Here is an 18,960-nt window from a genome sequence, read left to right on the forward strand (position 1 = left end):
AAGAGAAAAGGTCCCGGCCCCGCCACCGCCTCTTAAAGGGGCAGCACCGCCCCTCCCTTCTCATCCTTCCTACCCAGGCTCCGCCCTCTTCCCCAGACACCTGTCAGGAACCCCTAAAGGCTTGAATTTCCTCTCCCCGCCCCTCGCTTCTCCCAGGAACCGTCTCCTCCTGAGCACTACAGATTGAACGGGCGGGTCCAGGGGTGGGATTTGTCTGGCCGCTTCGCTGAGGCCGTTTCTGCCACTTGGAAAGGCCGTTCCAGGCGCGGCCACCTCGGCTGTCCGGGCTAGACAGATGAGGCAATGGCATATCTGGGAATCGACGTCTGCGCGCAGCTGGTTGGAATGGTGAATTGGCTTTCGCAGCGCCGTGAATCCCTAAGGGATGACTGACGGTCTCTGGGCGTTCTTCTCGCACCCAGTACCTTCACTGTCGGTCGGGATTTATTTCTCCTGCTCACCCACTCCCACCCATCGTGATCCAAGCTGGGCATGGTTCGTCAGCAAAGCCAAACAGATATTTTGCAGTGGTAATAACCAAGCATCGCTAATTGTAATTAGCAAAAAGACAGCATTTTCTCCTGGGCAAAGCCTTCTGTTATCAAGGGATAAGGCTGTCTATATGGAAACGAGTTTCTCCTTAGAGCGCACTGCGTGGCCAGAGAGTTGGGTCCAGACTGAGCCCATTTCTCATCCACTCCTGTCTTCAGGGCCAAACCTAACAGAATCCCAATGGCCCCTCCCTCATCCCATAGCTCAAACTGTATGTTTGGAGACTGGGCGGGGACACCAACCCCCACAGGTGTGTAGTAGGTGGTGCCAGATGGAGGTAGGTGGAGGAGGCCAAAGATCTCATAATAGACAGAAGACTCAAACTGAAAGGGAATTTCAGAAGGTAACTCTGCACTTTGAATCTAACTCACATTTTCCTTATTGTCACACGAAGACCCATTTCCCCAGCAGTCTTTTTTCTGTATACTCTTACAATAAGAAGAAAAATACCACATATTAAGCACATATAAAGCAGGCAATACACTAGGTTCCTTATAAATATCATCAATTCCTCACATATTGAGATGTTAACTATGTTTTAAAACAGGAAAATGTAGGCTCAGGGGTGTTAAACAATTTGACTAAGGCCACACAGCTAGGATTTCTCTGTTACTTCTGATTCCAGTGTTATACCTGACCTAAAGTCCTTCTTAATCACTTATGCTAATAATTAACAGTTGTACAATCCTTAGGACAGATAGAGGTTTGGTGGGACCTTAAGCTTGTACAATTTGGCACTCTCTTTAAGGAATAGAATGAAAAGACGAGTAATACAAAATTGGAATCAGAGCCTGGGAAGGGGCCCCAGCCTGACTTTACAGTTTACAAATCTTGTGAGATCAAGATTATCATTTCATTTGCCTTAGGTCAGAGCTAAACCTCAGGAGGTTACCTAGATGTACAGCATCATGTGATTTAGGAAAGACCCGGCTATGGATGGAAACCGCTGAATACAGCTGTATCTTTAAGAGACAAACTCCAGGCAGATGTGGTTCAGCCAGGCAGACGTGCCTAAACAATAGCAGCTGCGATAACAGTCCTCTCTGTGGTGTTTGGGGAGAGGACACTTGTCCCTGTCTGCCCTTAGGATAGCATTTGTTCCTAAGCAGTGACCCAGCTTCTCTCATGGTCAGTCTTGAGACATCCAGGGTCAAGGAACAGGAAGTTGGACGAAAGCTGAATGTTGCCTTTGCTCTTCCAGTGGCCTCTTAGCTCCTCCACCTTGTTCCTAAAGAAGGGAAGATGGCCAGGGTCAGCAGGGCAGGGTTCAGGGTGGACATTCAGTGTGGGCAGGGGTCCTTCCCCAAACAGCTTGGAGTCCTGTGATGACAGATGGCTCCACGCCAGGCCTTATCTCTTTGACCATCCCAAACAGGAATGAGCAGCATGTCCGATCTGGGGCCTGGGAGCAGGAAAGGGATGAGGGATGGCTTTTCCACTCCAGGGGAGTGTCCAGAGGGAATGTGGGAGCAGGAGCTGGGGCGACTGCTAAGGGGAGGGCCTGGCTAAGGAATGTAGGGGAGTGTCAGACAGATCTGGGGGAGATGGACTTGGCGTGAGGGGAGATGTAGGAGACTGGAAGGGTCTGGGCTGGAGAGATGGGGAAAAAGAAATCCCAAGTTCATGCCACAGACCGGAAGTCCTTTGGTTTTTATTCCCATCCACAGCCTCATTTCATTCCCCAGTTGACTTGACCATGTCATCTCCATCGGTCAACTTTTCCCCAGGTAGAAGGGACCCACCTAGTAATGCAGACTGAGAAACATAGGCACGTTGACGTTTGCTGGTGGCTTTTAAGCCTCAGCCCTCCTGCTTCCCCTAGCGTCCTACACGTGATGAGCGGATAAGAAAACCTGGTGCAGCCTCCTTTGGCAATGGAGGCAGATTCACAAGCCCCTTCCTGCCTGAACACTGGCCCCAACCATGATATAAACCAGAGTCGACCTCCTCTCCTGGCTCTCAAGCCCTGTGGGACCCGCTTGAGAGGCTGGCCCTGCTCTACTGAGACCACAAGCATGTAAATAATAAACCCTTTCAAGCCCTCGAGGGTGTGTGTGGCATCCTTTCTTCTTGACATCCAAAAGAAACTTTGGATGAGGTCCCTCGGTCTCTGCAGGTGACCACAGGAACGGGCAAGCTTCAGGTTCGGCTGGAGGGTCAGGGAGCGGCGAAGAAATATCTGGACAAGAGGGAAGGAGTCGCCAGCTGTGGTGATCCTTAGGAGAGAAGAACAGCAAGAGTGTGGGGGCCCTGTGTGAGGTGAAGTTTCCCAGCCAGAAAAGTGACAAGGTCAATATTCTTTAAGGGCGGATCCTATTCATGGAGTGCTTGCTGTGTTTGCCCCGGTCTGCCAGCCCCAGGAGAGGTAAGGATTGTGTGCTGGAGCCGAGGGGTTGAGCACAGATGCTCTCCTGTCATCTCTCCTTGGGTAAATTCCCTTCCTGCTCTGGGACTCCATTGCTAAAATGAAAGGGCTGGGGAAAAAAAGAAAAAAAAAATCCCTTATCATTCTTCAATCAGCGTCCAGTGTGTCCCAAGGCTTCTTGTATGTGTTTAACTAAATAGACTAAATCTCTGCTATTGAACTAAGACTCAGGTTTCTATCTCTGACTTGAATTGAAAATGCAAATTACTGGGGAGGGAGGGAGGGAGGAGTGGCCAAGCATAAATGGGTTTATCTGATTTTCTTTCCCAGTGACCCAGATGTGGGCCTAGCCCAGGCCAAGTCTCTGGCTCAGAATTCCTCATCCTCAGTCCTCCACTCAAGACCAGTAGGGATGTATGAGTGCAGGACTGAGTCCCCCTCTATACCCTCGCTCCACGGGTATCAAAAATGAGCGAGGCCCTCTTCCAAATCCCTGCTATGGAGCCTTGGCATCTGGAAAAATGAAGCCTTCTTACGACTGTGTTCTGTACTCAGGTGGTACAAGTGGGCATCTTTCATCTTTCATCTCTTCATCTCCCAACGTTCATGTGAAACCCTCACCCCTCACTCCTTTCCACTGAGGGCTTCACATAAATATTGACTAGAACATGGGCTCTGTGTTCACAGCTGTTCACCTATGTGGCTACGTGTCTCTGAATATTTTATGTATATTTGAATGTGGGAAGGGAGCTGATATTTATCAAACACCTACTATGTATAGCCCATCCGTTTATGTATGTTACCTTCTAAGAACCCTCTGAGGTAGTTGTCTCCCAGTTTACAGATGAAAATACTGAGATACTCAAGGTACATCAGGTGGGAGCACTTCCTCTGATATACTTGGTACCACCCCCAGGGCTGCCTGACTCCAAGGTCTGCTCCTTTTCCCCATAGTGTGCTCCTCAGGGACAAGGTGTAAGACGTGCACCTGTCCGTATTTACCCTTCTGCCAGAGGCTCTTGGGTAGGGTCAGTAAGACCCTAGAGAGGGGCTAGGTAAATAAATGACAGTGGCATCCAGCTTGCACATGGTACATAGTTCTGGTCTGTGCACCCTAAGACTTTCCCCACTGAAGACCAATGTCATCATGACTTACCAATAGCTGAGTTTTATCACCTTCTTTGAAATGTGATATGATGGATGTATATCTGTCACACAATGGATAACATAGTTATTTGCCCAGGTAGAAATAAAAGACTAAAAATGTGGGAAATCCTTTCTCCATTGTGTCTTTCTGAGATTTAGGTAAAAGTTATCCTGCAGTAATGACTCTTTTTTTAGTTGTTGATGGACCTTTATTTTATTTCTTTATTTTTATATGATGCTGAGGATCGAATCCAGTGCCTCACACATGCACTCTACCCCTGAGCCACAACCCCAGCCCCCCCCCCCCACCCCGCCCAATGACTCTTGAACCAGCTTTCTCCAGGGTTCCAACCCCTGTGGATGTTGTCACTAAACCCAAGTTCCTGGTGGGAATTTCCTCAGGTGCTGTGACTCGGGGCACACCAAAGTGACCCACATGTGTCCCCCAGCCTGCTCAGCTCCTAGGGGTTCATTTCAATTGGAAGCGTGGACTTCCCCCTCTCTCCACCCAACCGGGACAATCCCTGTGTACCGCGGGGTTCGCCTTCTCGGTCTCTTGCCACCTTTCTGTCCCTTCTCCCTGGATCACTGCAGTCTTTCCTGTTGCTGCCCTGCCCCCAGCTCTCCCCACATCTGCACAGCAGCTGGAGCCACATTCCCTCCTCACTGTCCCCCTTATCACCACTCATGGCTCCTCTCTGCCCTCAGGACACTGCGCCCTCCTTGAAAGGGCCAGGCTCATCTTTCCATCTGTCCATGACCTCACTGCTTCCTCTTCTTGCTTCCAACGCCACACACAGGAGTCCCTTGCTGTTCCCAATGGAACCATGCATCTGCCCCACCCTTCTGCTGTTCCTGCTGCCAGGCATCCCACTGTCCCACCTCCCCCAAGTCATCTGGGCCACCTACTATTCTTCTAGGAAGCCACAGCCTCTCCCTGCATCACCTGTCTGAGCTCCACGGGAGCAGGGATCCTGCCCTTGGGTTACCAGGACCCTGTCCACCTCTCCAGCCTGGCTTCAGCCCCCGACAGCTCACAGAAACCGGGCATCAGCCTCCTCTGATGGGCAAATCCCGTGGTTGTCCTTGGTCCTTTGTCCCAACCTCTCTAGGGTGGCAGCAGCCATCTGTTGAACTCAGGCAGGTCTGTGTTTTGGTGAAATCCCACCCCCCATCCTCTTCTGGTCCTCCTCCCTCTCTCCTCCCAGCACTGTCCCCCACAGGACTCCTCAGCCCACTGGGCTTCTCCTTGTGGTCCCTCATTTGACCTTTGTTTGTCACTACTCTCTTACATGTTGATGATACCCACCCAGCTCTGACCTCGAATCCTCGCCAGCCACCTCCAGCCATCAAGTTCCCCTCGTGTCCCCCTTGCCCCACAACCCGCTCCCCCTGGGCCAGCCTCTGTCTCAGCACCTCCTGCTGAGGGGGCAGGATTCCATGGACACACCACACTGGGCTGATGGCTGCCACCCACCTCTGCACATGCAGGTCACTCTGCCTAGAACATCCTTAACCCACTTGTCCTCTTGGAGAATGTCCAATTTTTCTTGGAAATCTCTCATGAGTTCCCATCTTCCTCACACCCACACACACGGCATGTAATACACACACACACACACACACACACACACACGGTCCCTTGGATCTTCTAGGCCTTGCACTGACTGCTAATATGGATTTGTAGCATGATCATAGACCGGTGGGACAGTGGCCTTGAACAAGTCCCTTTACTTCCCTAAACCTCAGTTTCCTCCTCCATAAATTGAACTTGAAGACACCAAACTCACAGGTTTGTTGAAGAAACAGAAATTGGGCCCAGAAGTATGTTCCTTGCTCTCTAGGTAGTGCCTATCCCACTCAGTGTGGTGACACCAGCACACCCACCTCCATGACAGACGCTGACATTCAACAGGTCTTCAACCCCTGTATGTCCAGCTGAATTCAATCGGCCACACAATCATTATGGGTGAACTAAGGAACCCAGTGGAGGTGAGCAAGAGGCCAGCTCTGTCTCTTTAATATCCCCTGGTTCCTGGCCCCTCCCCCACCCCGGGATCCTGTTGGGACAAATGTCTTGGCTCAGTGGGTTGAAAAGGAAAGTCAGAATTCTGAGGCGTGAATCGCTGTACCACTGACTCACTTCCTCCTCCCTGCCTGCTGTGGACGACAGAGGTCTGAGTAATACAGGTGGAAGCCTCCCCCAGGCCCTTGTCCCTCATCCTAGCCTGTGACCCCAGGAGGGCCGTGGAGCCAGTTGCTGTGGGTTTAAAACCTACTTTCAAGTTTAAGCACAGCTAAGGTGTTCGCCCTGTGGGGCAGACTGAGGGTGGAGGCCCCCGCCTTGCCCTAGGGAGCCCAAGCTGGTGTGCAAGGCCTGGTGCTTTTATGGAGTTTGATTTGGGCATCAGGAAAGTACCTCCTGCTGAGGATGGTGCTCTCTCCTTTCCTGGCCACCCAGGGATGCTGGGTAGGGCAGAGGCCTATTAAAATCCAGGGAGCGGCCAACAAGGTGGTCTGCACCTGTAATCCCAAGCCACTTGGGAGGCTGAGGCAGGAGGATGGCAAGTTTGAGGACAGCGTGGGCAACTTAGCAAGACTCTGTGTCAAAAAAAGGGGTGAGGGGATGGCTGGGACTGAAGATCGGTGGTAGAACACTTGCCTAGCCTGCACGAGGCCCTGGGTTCAATCTCCAGCACCACAATAAATAAGTAAATTTTTTAAATGCAGGGTGCCCTACCTGGTAGAGTGGCCTCAGCAACCTGACAGGGAGGAAGCAGGATGTGACAGCATTGCCAGAGAATAGGCCCTGGAGTACTGATGAGTCAGGCAACTGTGAAGGTGGGGGAGGGTAGGGAGGCTAGAACATGAGGAGGCCGGACAGAGAAAGGCTCAGAGGGGCCTGTCGGGGAGGGGGCCGGACAGGGTTCCAGACAGCACCCCACTCACATGCACATGCACCCCTATCTGGTAACTGTTAGCACCTGAAGACAATGGCAAAGGAGATTTCAATGTCCTGCAAAATCCCCCAGGGCTTTGGCCCTTTCCCTCTGGGGGTCCCCTTCCCCACGCTGCCCTGGACCTCAGGGACTCCCCTGAGTGGAGCAGTCATACAAGGCTGAAGGGACATCAAGGCTAGTCCTTCAAATGGCAGAATCACTCTGAGCAGTCACCCTGACATGTGTAGCTCAGAAGCAGTCGGGCACAGTCCTCTTCATCTGGGAATGGCACCTGAGGGTGCAGAGGCAGGTGCAATGGAGGAGGAAGGGGCTGTAAAGTCCAAGTCCAAGGGCAGGAGAGTGGGGCAGAAGTCACAAGCACATTTGCCTCCAAGGGCCATGCTCAGGGGGACACTGTGCCAGGCCCAGGAACTGGGCTTCAGCCTGCTGGCCTAGAACTGAAGGAAGCCGGTGGTGTCACCCAAGGGAACAAACTGACAGCCTTGGTGGATTTCAGAGCTTCCTCTGGTAAGGACACAAGAAGACCATGTGGGGCAATGCAGGGATAGAGAGGAGAAGGGGCGGGGGTCTGTCCCGCAGGCGAGGGGAGGTAGAGATGTGGATGGACTTGAAATATATTTGGAGGAGGATGAGCAAGGACAGGAGCTGGTGGGTTGATGGGGACCCAGGGTGAGGGGCAGCAGCAAGGCTGGCCAATGAGTTAGTGGGATTCCTAGGGTCTCCTGGGTAGAGAGGCAGGACCGGCCAGCCATCTTTCCAAGGTCCCAGGACAGGAATGGAGACAGGGAGACCAGAGACCACAAGAGACCCCAAAGCAGCCCACCCCAAACCCACCAGCAGAAAGAAATTCCTTTAGCCTTTTCCTTTTGGGGCTGCCTGGGGCCTGCCAGCCTGGCTCCATGTGTTTGGGCTGGGCCACAGGATGCTCACCCATGACAGCTCCCAGGGTCCCACTTCCTATGGGCCTTTAACCATCTTGCACCTGGACTCCACCCCCTGTCCCCAGTGCTGCCCTCCTTCCTTCCCTCCAGCCCTCTTGTGGTTCCAGCTTTCTTGGTGGCTCTGGATGTAGCCCCAAGGGACCCCATTTCATTCCATGACATTCCATTCTCTGTACCCAGGATGCCCTGAGAAGAACTCACAGGGACACTCGCCCACCCTCCCCACCAGTGTGCAAACAGAGGCAGGGGGTCCCCTCACCCCAAGGGACTCTCACCTCTGAGCCTCAGTTCCTTTATTGGCAAAGAGCTGACAGCCATGCCTGACTCTCAGGCCTGCAGGGAGGACTGAGTGAGGTCAGCCACGGGAAGCACCTGGCATGGGGCCCAGCACACTGCGCCTTCCCTTCTCTTTCCTTAAAGACAATCGTCACCTGGCTCCGAGAGATCCTCTCTTTCCCTCAGATCTGACCCCACTCACAACCCAACCCAGACGCCGCACAGACCACGCTCTAAGCCCAGCTCCCCAGCCACAGCCCAAGTCCTCGGCCAACCACCCTGCCTACCTGCAGTCCTGATCCTCCCTGCTCCCCGTGCTCCCCACACAGTCCCAGCTGTGAGGTGGACCCCCTGCTTCCCTCGCTCACCTGTTCCCTCTGCCACAGGCTCCGGCTTCCTCTTGCCTCTCCGCATTTTCTCTTCCCTCACCACCTTCCCTAGGTCCCACGGGATGCTTTTCATTCTGCCCCCACCCTGGCTCTCCCTCCAATAGAGTGTTTGTCACATTTGGTCACCTATTAGCTTGTCTCAAGTTGCTGAAGTTCTTGGCATTTCCCTTTCCTTATGTGTAAATGGAGCTAATCGTACCCTAACCATAGAATCATTGTAGAGAATAAATGGAAACGTGCAAGGTGCCTGGCACATAGTAATAACTCAATAAATGTTATAATGTGGTAGAGGGTAGCAGCAGTAGTCTGGACCCAAAATTCTTGACCTTCAGGAAAGCCAGTTCATACCTCATTCCCTCCATCCTGCCAGTAGCCCCTACTGCACTTCCCTGCTGGAGTGGAGATCAAGAACTGCCTCCTCAGACTCATGGAAAAATTCACGACATCCTCCTTTCCCTCAGGGACCATCACTGTGGGACATGAGTGTTTTATGTCAAGGAAAGCTGGGTGCGGTGGCACACACCTGTAATCCCAGCGGTTCGGGAGGCTGAGACAGGAGGATCATGTGTTCAAATCCAGCCTCAGCGAAATTGAGGCGCTCAGCAACTCAATGAGACCCTGTCTCTAAATAAAATATGAAATAGGGCTGGGATGTGGTTGAGTGGTTGAGGGTCCCTGAGTTCTGTCACTGGTACAAAAAAAAAAAAATGTCAAGGAAAAAGACACTCAAAGCTACTGGGGACATTAGCACTAGCTGATGGGGAGAGGTGCCCCCATCACAGAGGAGCCCAAAAAGCTCTCCCAGGGCTCAGATGGAGACCCCAACACAAGGGAAAGTAGGCATCCTGGAAAAAAACTGGGCTATATTTTTTATGTACATTCATCTTTTATTCTTCATGACAAGCCCTTGAGGTCCGCCATGCTATCCTTTTTTTAGAAAGGAGACTCGAGGCCCGGTGTATCCAGCCGCACAGGGAGCAGGATCCTCGACTCGCTCTGCCCGATGGGGGAAGGACTCCCGCCTAGGCCAGCTGCCCACTCAGCCAGGGAGGCTGTGGGTGGAGTGGGGCGGAAACAACCACCAGAAGTCAGGGGCACGCGGCAAACAAGGGTGCCAGGAAATGACCCGGACCAGGGGCCCTTCCTCCCGGCCCGCCCTGTGCCCCTGGCCGCCTGCCACCTTCTATTCCCAGTGCTCCCTCCAAGGAGACAGAGAAAGCTGGACCAGAACCCCCGGGGATGGTCCTGAATGGGGACAGGAGGATCTTGAAGCCCCAGACCAGCTCCTCTAGGTCCAACCCTCTCCGGTGTCCTAGGAGGAGGAGGGGGACAAGCAGGGTCCTTGAGGTCTTGTCCTGTGTGCCAGCACAGGGGAGGGGCCGAGAGCATGGTGTGGAAGCTACTGGGCAGGAGGTGAAGAGACCTGGGCCCAGCAGTGGCCGGGACCCCCAGAGGCCTTCCATCCCTCCAATCAGCTTACTGTCCCAGAATGGCACCTTCCAGCCGGGACAGTGCAGTTCTGCTCACTCTTTTGCTCACTACTAATTTGTTATTTCAGCAAAATACATGGCGGAGCTCAGAAAATACATTTTCATACCGATGAAGTGGTGAATAGAGTGGAGGTGATAAGCAGAGTTGATAGGAAAACAGTGTTTTGTAAAGAGCGGAGACTTCCTGGTCAGGTGGCCTGTGAGCTCGTAGGTTGTCATTTCCCAGCTGGTGTTTCCTGGGGCACCAGAGTCCTGTGAGTTTTGTAAACACACAAGGAGAGGGGAGGGGACTGACTATCCACTTGGAAAAGAATGGAGTTGAACCCCGACCTCAGACCATACCCCAAAATTAACTCAAAATGGATCAAAGAAATGAAAAGAGGAGATAAACCTGTACAACTCTTAGAAGAAAATATAAGAGTAAATCTGGGTGATTTTGGGTTTCGTATTAAACTTTTAGATATAACACCAAAGGACAATCAACAACAAGAAAAATGGATGAACTGAACACCATTGAAATTTAAAACTTTTGTGCTTCAGAGGATACCATGAAGGAAGTAAAAGAGCTGGTCATGGTGGCGCATACCTGTCATCCCAGGGGCTCCGGAGGCTGAGGCAGGAGGATCATGAATTCAAGGCCAGCCTCAGCAACTTATTGAGGACTTAAGCAACTCAGCAAGACCCTAAGCAACTCAGCGAGCTCCTGTCTCTAAATAAAATATTTTTTAAAAAGGGCTGTAGATGTAGCTCTGTGGTTAAATGCCTGTGGGTGCAATCTCCAACACCCTCCCCACACAAAAAAGTTAAAGAACAACCCTCACAATGGAACAAAATATCCACATATCTGATGAGGGATTTGTATTTAGACTACATAAAGAACTCTAGCTTTAAAAATGGGCAAAGGATCTAAATAGATGTTCCTCCCAAGAGGAGAGAGAAATGGTCAGTGAGCACCATGGAAAGATGCTCAACTCATTAGCCATCAGGGAAATACAAGTCAAAACTACAATGAGCCAGGCACGGTGGTGCACTCCTGTAATTCCAGAGGCTCTGGAGGCTGAGGCAGGATCACAAGTTCAAAGCCAGCCTCAGCAAAAGCAAGGTGTTAAGCAACTAAGTGAGACCCTGTCTCTAAATAAAATACAAAATAGGGCTGGGGATGTGGCTCAGTGATTGAGTGCCCCTGAGCTCAATCCTTAGTACCAAAAAAAAAAAAAAAAAATTCACAGCAGCATTATTCATAATAGCCCCAATGGAAACAGCTTGAGCATCCTTCAACTGATGAGTGATAAACAAAAGGTATCCAGAGCAGGCAAAGATGGAGACAGGTAGGAAGTTAGTAGTTGTCTAGGGCAGAGGACAGAGAAATGAGGGAGGCAAGTTGAAGATGATTTCTTTGGGGCTGACAAATGTTCTGAATTTGATTATAGTGATATCTACACATATTTGTGGATATACAGTCCTGTGTCACCTAAAAAATGGCATGGACATATTTTGAGAAATGCATTCCTAGGCAATTTCATTGTGGTGCAAGCATCGCAAAGCGCACTTACACAAACCTGGGTGGTAAGACCTGCTGCCCACCTGGGCTGCATGGTACATGCCATCACATATGGTCTCTGGTTGACTTAAACATCACCACGAGGCACATGATTGCTACAAAAAACCCATTGACTTGTACATTTTAAATGAGTTGTATGACATGTGAATTATATCTCAATAAAGCTTAAAAAGAAAATACAAGGGTGTGCATGTGAATTTACCATTATATTAGTTTGGGAAGTGCCGGGTTAAAGTGGGAATTTTTGCTGGGCACAGTGGTGCACACCTGTCATCCCAGTGACTCAGGAGGCTGAGACAGGAGGATTGTAATTTCAAGGTCAACCTCAATCACTTAGTGAGACCCTTAGCAACTTAGGGAGACCCTGTCTCAAAATAAAAAAATAAAAAGGCGTTTCCCAAAACTTTGATCATGGTTTAACAGTGGAATCATCTTCAAAGGAACCTCTTAGAAAATACTTTCACAAAATGGAATTTTGCAAGTTTGGCTGCAAGCAATGGGGAATCACTGAAGGTTGCGGGGGTTGGGGGGGGGGTGGAGGCCTGGCTAGACTTGCACCTTGAGGGAAGCCAGGGTGTAGTAGGGGGACTGGAAGTGGTGGAGACAGCCTAGTGGTGTGGTGCCAGTGAGGTGGGTAAACGGAATCTGAATCGATGTTTCTCCAGAGGAGCTATAAAGAGGGCCAGTGTGCCTATCAAAAATGCTCAGCATCGTTAATCACCAGAGAAATGCAAACCCAACCACAGTGGGAGGTCAGAGCATGTATCACACCCACTAGGAATGCAGGCGGGGCTGCAGCCCTGTAGGGGACTGTCCTGCCTCCCCAGGTACCCAGAAGGATTGCCCTCCCCCAGCTCCAGGAAGGGAGCTTCTTCTCACCCTGCACCTCCTGACTCAAGCTCCAGAATTCCCCAGACCCTTCCCGACCCTGACTGCAGCCCCTGGCTGCCAGAGGCTTCCGGAGAGGATGCTCCATGCCAGCTGTGTTTATGTCCCTCTTCCTAGAAGTGGGATGGGCAGCCCCGCTTGGCAAGGCTGGTGGGTATGGGAGGGAGGCACTGGATTTGGGGCCCAGGAGAACCTCAAGAATGGGGACAACAGTGGGTGGGAGCAGGCTGGCTTCACTAGGTCCAGGTGAGCTGGAGCAGAGGGTCTTGTCCTGTCCCGGGCACAGCTTTCCAAACTGCTCCCCTCTGATGCAGAGCAGAGGGCTGCAGGAACTTGGGGAAGGGAACTTGGCATCTGAAAATTCTTAGTCATGCTGGGAGCAGTGGCACATTTCTGTTCCCAGTGACTTGAGAGGCTGAGGAAGGAGGATCACAGGCTCAAGGCAAGCCTCGGCATCTTAGTGAGACCCTGTCTCAAAATAAAAAAAATAAAAAGGGCTGGGATGTGGCTCAGTGGTAGAGTGCCCCTGGGTTCAATCCCTAGTACCCCCTCCAAAAAAAGTATGTATCATAGCTTTTATTGAGCACTTACTGTATACTCTATCTTATACCAATTGCTTTGTGTGCATATCCCATCTAATATTTTTTAAAAATCCTATGTGGAGGTCCTATTATTATTATTCCCATTTTATTTATCTAATTATTGGGGGATCAGAATCTCACTATGTTGCCCGGGCTGGTCTCAAACTCACAGCTCGTACAAGTGCCAGACTTCTCAGGGCTGGGACTACAGTGTGTGCCACTGTGCCCAACTGTTATCCCCATTTTACAAGGTGAGAAAACTGGACCTTGGAGGGTTTCAAGATCTTGATATTATACAACAAGGAAGTAGGAAAAGGGAGTCTCGTGAAATTAGGTTGGAAGCTGAGCATGGTGGCACTTGTCTGTAATCCCAGCAGCTCAGGAGGCTGAGGCAGGAGGATCACAAGTTCAAAGTAGGCCTCAGCAACTTAGAAAGGCGGTAAGAGCTGAGGATGTGGCTTAGTGGTTGAGCGCCCCTGGGTTCAGTCTGGGCACCAAAAAAAAAAAAAAAGGAAAGAAATTAGGTTAGCGATGGAATTGTTCATAGGGACAACTTTAGGAAAGCATACAGTTGCCCTCTCCCAGCTTTCCTGCTCCTCCACCCAGCCCTCTGCGACCCCTCCCCCACCACCTCTGGGTGACTGGTGACTGGTGCTTAGCTCAAATTCTCAGTGCCTGGTGCGATGAGATTTCTTTCAAAAGACAGCCTCTTCTTGATTGGAGGCTAGAGGAGAGGGGAAAGGCTGGGGAAGGTTGAGTTTGAGGGCTGTTTCCTGCTGCACACTCTTGGTGGGGCAAGTAAGGGGACCCCCCCCCAAGGAGCTTACAGGCATCCAGCCCTGGTGGGGCCCTTCCTGAGGGGTGACCAGCAGGGAAACGGCTTTCCAGGAGGGGGCGCTGTAGAGCAGGTGAGAACCACAGTGGACTACCCAAAGGGCAGATGGGGTATTTTCATCCCAGAACCAAGTAAGGCGGGCTGGCAGGGCAGACGCTAGATTTCACAAAGAACCGCCACAGCAATGGATTCTGTACCCAAGAGAGAAAGAGTCCCCAGGCTGGAAGAGATGCTAGCCAGCCTAGAGGCAGGGGGATGGCTGAGATGGAGCTGCTCCCAGGTGACAAAGGCAGTGTGCTTCTGTCTGGGGCCAAACCTGGGCACAGTGGTCTGGACCACTGATGCTTGATGCTCTCACAGTTGGAGGCAGAGGAATGGACCCCATGGCGTCCTCCCTTAAGGAGGGCTTCTGGGCCTGCGGCGGAGCTCACGACGCACGAGGGGAGGGGCTGGCATTATTCACTCCCCAAATATTTACGGACAGCGTTCCTAGCGCTGGGCCCTCAGCCAAGGCCCTCGGGTCAGGCCCTGCGCCGAGTCCATTACTCTTGTCTCACTCAAGCAGGCCCTGGACGCAGGGAGGGGAAGGCAAGAGCAGGAGCCTGGCTTGCGGGGCCTGGGGGTGGGGAGCTGGGAACAGTAGCTACCATCCCTCCCCCAGCCCATCCGCCTGGCAGGAGTCTGGCTGCATCCCAAGGCTCAGGGCCTGCTCTCCAGAGAGGTGGAGGAGCTGGGGGCAGGGATGGGGCCTCCCCGGCTCCCAGGATGGGGGTGGGAGCCGTCTTTCTCAGCTCCTAGCTCAGAACATCCAAACGCAAGAGGGGGCTCCCCCAGGCCCAGGCTGGGTCAGACAAGCTGCTGCCTGCCTTACATCCTGGGCGGGAGGCAGTCCCTGGAGGCAGAGCCGACAGGAAAAAATAATCAGGGAGCTTGAGGGTGGGGGTGCTGCCCAGGGCACGTCAGCCCTGACAGCAGCCACCTCCCAGAGCACTGGGTCACCTCACACGTGCTCCCAGACACACCCAGAAGCCCCAGGTATGGAGTCTGGGGCGGCCCCCATCAAGTGAAGGGGGTGGTTCTAGGCCTTGCAGAGTGGCCAGTTCTGTGCTGCCCTCTCCCTCTGGGCCAGGCCAACCTGGGCACCTGGCCTATTCCCAGGGCCCTGCCCACCTTCTGTGCCACCCCTCATCTGCCTCCATGACCCCACTTCCACCTATTATTTCTGCCTCTCTCTGTCTCCGTCCCCCTCTCTGTTTCTCCTGTCAGCAAGACAAGCTGGGACAGGAATCCAGGTGCCACCCACCCAAAAGAGCCTTGGTGGGAGGAGGGGAACGGAGCCCCGAGAAGTGGTCATGGATTCTCCTGGAGCGTGGACAGCCCAGAACCTCAGCCCTCTCTGTCCCTCTCAGGCCCCACCTGTGTCCTGGGAGGTTGGGGGTGGGGAGGAAACAAACGGCATCTCCCCATTTGGTGTGGTTCAAGTAGCTAACCCTCACCTGGCCAGGAGAACACCTGCTCCCCTTTCCCCGGAAAGCCCCAGAGGACAAGGGGGCAGGCATCCCCATCTGCCTCCTGGAGAGACCCCCTCTGCCTCATGGCCAGTGTGGGGAAGGGCCAGCGGCCTGCGGGACTTCAGGGCCCCTGGGCAAGGGCTCCCATAAGGGATGGGACCTGTGCTCCATCACTGTCTCTGCTCCCCCAGATCTGGGGTTCCCTCCCTGGGACTGGACACAGGAAAGGTCAGACCTGGGAGGTGGAGAGGCTCCCAGTGCCTGCCAGCCAGGCTGGGGGCGCGCGCAGGCTCTTCTCTGCACACCTTTTGGGAGTCCTGAGGCTGGCAGCAAAGGAGCCAACCTAGAGTCAGTGTGGGACTGTCATGGGCCACCTGAGCACCATTCCCTAGCCCCAAGCACCCGCTCTCTGCCTCCTGCTCGGGCTCCTCTCCCTGGCTCCCGCCCTCGGCCACCCTCCCTCCCTCAGGAAGCCTTCCAGGTGGAGTGACTCATCTCTGGTTCATTTTAAAAGTGCTGGACAGGGTTAGCTCAGTGGTAGAGTGTCTCCAACCTGCAGGAGGCCCTGGGCTTATTCCCCAGCAGGGCAAGCAAAAAAGAAAAGAAAAGAAAGCCTCACTGAGTGCCTCGGGGGACCAGAGGAGCCTTTCTACCCCTGCTCAGATGCCAGTCAGCACTAGGCAGGGAGACACCCCACTCAGGTTAGGGGGCTTGGCGTGTTCTGGGGGGTTGGGGAGATCAAATGAGAAGGGGGACAGTCTCTGACAAAGGCATCTGGGAAGGCTTGCTGGAGGAGGTGGCATTCGGAGATGGGGGTAGCCCAGTAGGGTCCCATCAAGGCAGGCTCCCATTCCTCTCTGGGGCTGTGCCCACTCCTGCTGCTTTTCACCCTCATATTGACCTGGCGCCTCCTTAACCACTGGAGCAAAGCAAGTCCCCAGAGCCCCTGGCAGCTCTTGCAGGGGTGGCCTCATCCCACCTGCCATGGGTTGTGCAGTAGACACCAGAGACTGCATCTGTGCAGTAGAGACGAACAGGATCCCTGCGGCTTCCCTGGGGATGGCCAGGGCTGTGCTGGTGACAGCCTCCTGAGACCTGAGGTCCCTGGGGACGTAGCCCCATCCGACCCCAGAGACCTGGTCACCTCCTCACTGTGAGGGGCGGATGGCACTGTGCGGGTGCAGCTCCTGCTCCCCCCACACCTCTGTGGCCTTCAGCCTCCGCTCCTCCAAGCTGCCCCTGAATTGCTGCGGGACTTGTTCCTCTCTGCTCAGGGCCAGCTGACTCTCCTTGGGGAAGAGACCTGCATTTAATCCCTGTGCTTGTTTGGAGGTCAGAGTCCTTCCATCCGAGGTTGTGGCAGGGACAGGAGTGGGAGCTCTTCCTTGAGCCTGGGGAGGCCGGTGAGGTGAATCTCCAGGGCCTCCTGGCCTCCTCCAGCCAAGGCAGCCTTTGGCCGCCACCACCCTCCCCCTCCGCGGGGCCAGAGGGGCGGAGCTTCTGCAGCCCTGAGCCGGGAAGGGGCTCAGACCCATCCAATCTCCCTGCAGGTCCTCCACCCCCCCCCTCCCCGGGCCCATCACCCCAGGGGCCTTGGGTCCTCCGCACTGCCAGGCTCAGCCTTCCCCCTCCCTTTGGAAAAGCCTCCCAGAGTCTCTGCAGCACCCTCCACCTCGGGGCCTCCCACCTGGGCTGTGGGCTCTGAGCTGAGGAATGCACCCGGTTTCCTTTGGTTTCTCCCGAGATGCCCCTCACCCAAGGCAGGGGGCGGAGGGCCCTTCCTGAGCCTCGGAATGATGGAGGACGGAGGGAGCTGACTGTTCTACTCTCATTACACACCAGCTCTCCTGGCGGTGCTTCTGTCCCACCCTGGTGGCCTACTGTCATCTCCTAGGTCTTCCATCTCTGTCTTCCTACCCCGGTCTCTCCTCAGGAACTCTCCCAAGTGGTCTTCTGAAGACGGCGTCCTCTCCAGGAGCCCAGCAAGGTGTTGCCTGGCAGACCTGTGTCCCCCAGGAGTTCTGCCGACAGCTTTTCTACAGCAAATGTGTGTGTGTGTGTGTGTGTGTGTGTGTGCTGTTTTTTTTTTTTTTTTATGTTTTCTTCCCCCTCTACACAGATGAAGAAAGTTGAGTCCCAGAAGGAGAAATGAACTTCTTAGGGTCTAGCAGTGAGGAACAAAGCAGGAAAATGAACTGAGGACTTTTAAAAAGTCTAAAAGCTGTGTAACTCTGGGAAGGTTCATAGGTCTCTCTGGGGCCACTTTACTTTATTGAATGATAATGTTTTTATTGAGGTATTGTTATACTTCAATACCCACAGACAGGAGTGGGTGGGTTTTCACAAAATTATCACACTGTGTAATCAGAACCCAGGTAGAGAAATAAAGTATTTCTGGCATCCCCCAACCGCTCTATGCCATCCCCAGTCTCTATTTTCCTAGCAGGTAACTGCCCTTTTCATTCTACCACCATAAATTGGTTTTGCCTGTTTTTGAAGTTTGTTTTTTTTTTTTAAATATGGTTTTTCGTATCTGGCTACATTTTTCCCCATTCAACATTAAGATTGTGAGATGAATTCATTTCGTTTCTTGCAGTTACAGTTTGTTCCTTTGTACCGCTGTATAGTATTCAATCGTACATAACAGAAATATACCACCATTTGGGTATCCACTCTACTGCTGATAGAAATCCGAGTTTGGGGATTTTGTTTGTTTGTTTGTTTCAGTTTGGAGCTGTGGCACTGGTATAGTGGTGAATTCTCATGCATGTTTTGGGAGCATGATCTATGCTTTTCTGTTGGATACATGCCTTGATGTGGATTGCTGGGTCCTAGAGATGGCATGCGTTTCAATTTTTAAAAAATATTTTTTAGTTGTAGTTGGACACAATACCTTTATTATATTTATTTATTTTTATGTGGTGCTGAGGATGGAACCCAGGGCCTCGCATATGCTAGATGAGTGCTCTACCACTGAGCCCCAGCCCCAGCCCTCATACATTTCAATTTTATCTGATGCTATCATTTAGTTTTCCAAAGTGATGTATCAACGTACACTCCCCAGCAGGTAGAAGAGTGCTACTTGATTCTCACCATGCCAATATTCAGTATTGTTGGTCTTTTTCCTTTGAGTTCACTGTGGGGTTTGCATTTCCCTAGGGACTAATGATGTTGAACACTTCCCCACAGGAGGCCAGGGAACCCAGAAAGCCTTTCCAGGACTGTGTCTGTTCAGATCTCCTGCCCATTCTCTCATGAGCTGTCTGTCTCTTTCCTATGGATCTGTAAGAAGTCTTTGCATGTTCTGGTTGCAGGTTTTCTGTGTAGCAGATACCGTTACCTACTCTTTGTTGTTGCTCGCCTCTGCACTGTCTTAAAGGTGAGTTTTGATAAACAGAACTTCTCATTTTAATGGGGAACACTTTATCAAGATTTCCCTTCGTAGTTCATACTGCAAGTGTCATG

The sequence above is a fragment of the Marmota flaviventris genome, chromosome 17, assembly GCF_047511675.1.
Source record: "Marmota flaviventris isolate mMarFla1 chromosome 17, mMarFla1.hap1, whole genome shotgun sequence".
In the NCBI taxonomy this organism is placed as follows: Eukaryota; Metazoa; Chordata; class Mammalia; order Rodentia; family Sciuridae; genus Marmota; species Marmota flaviventris.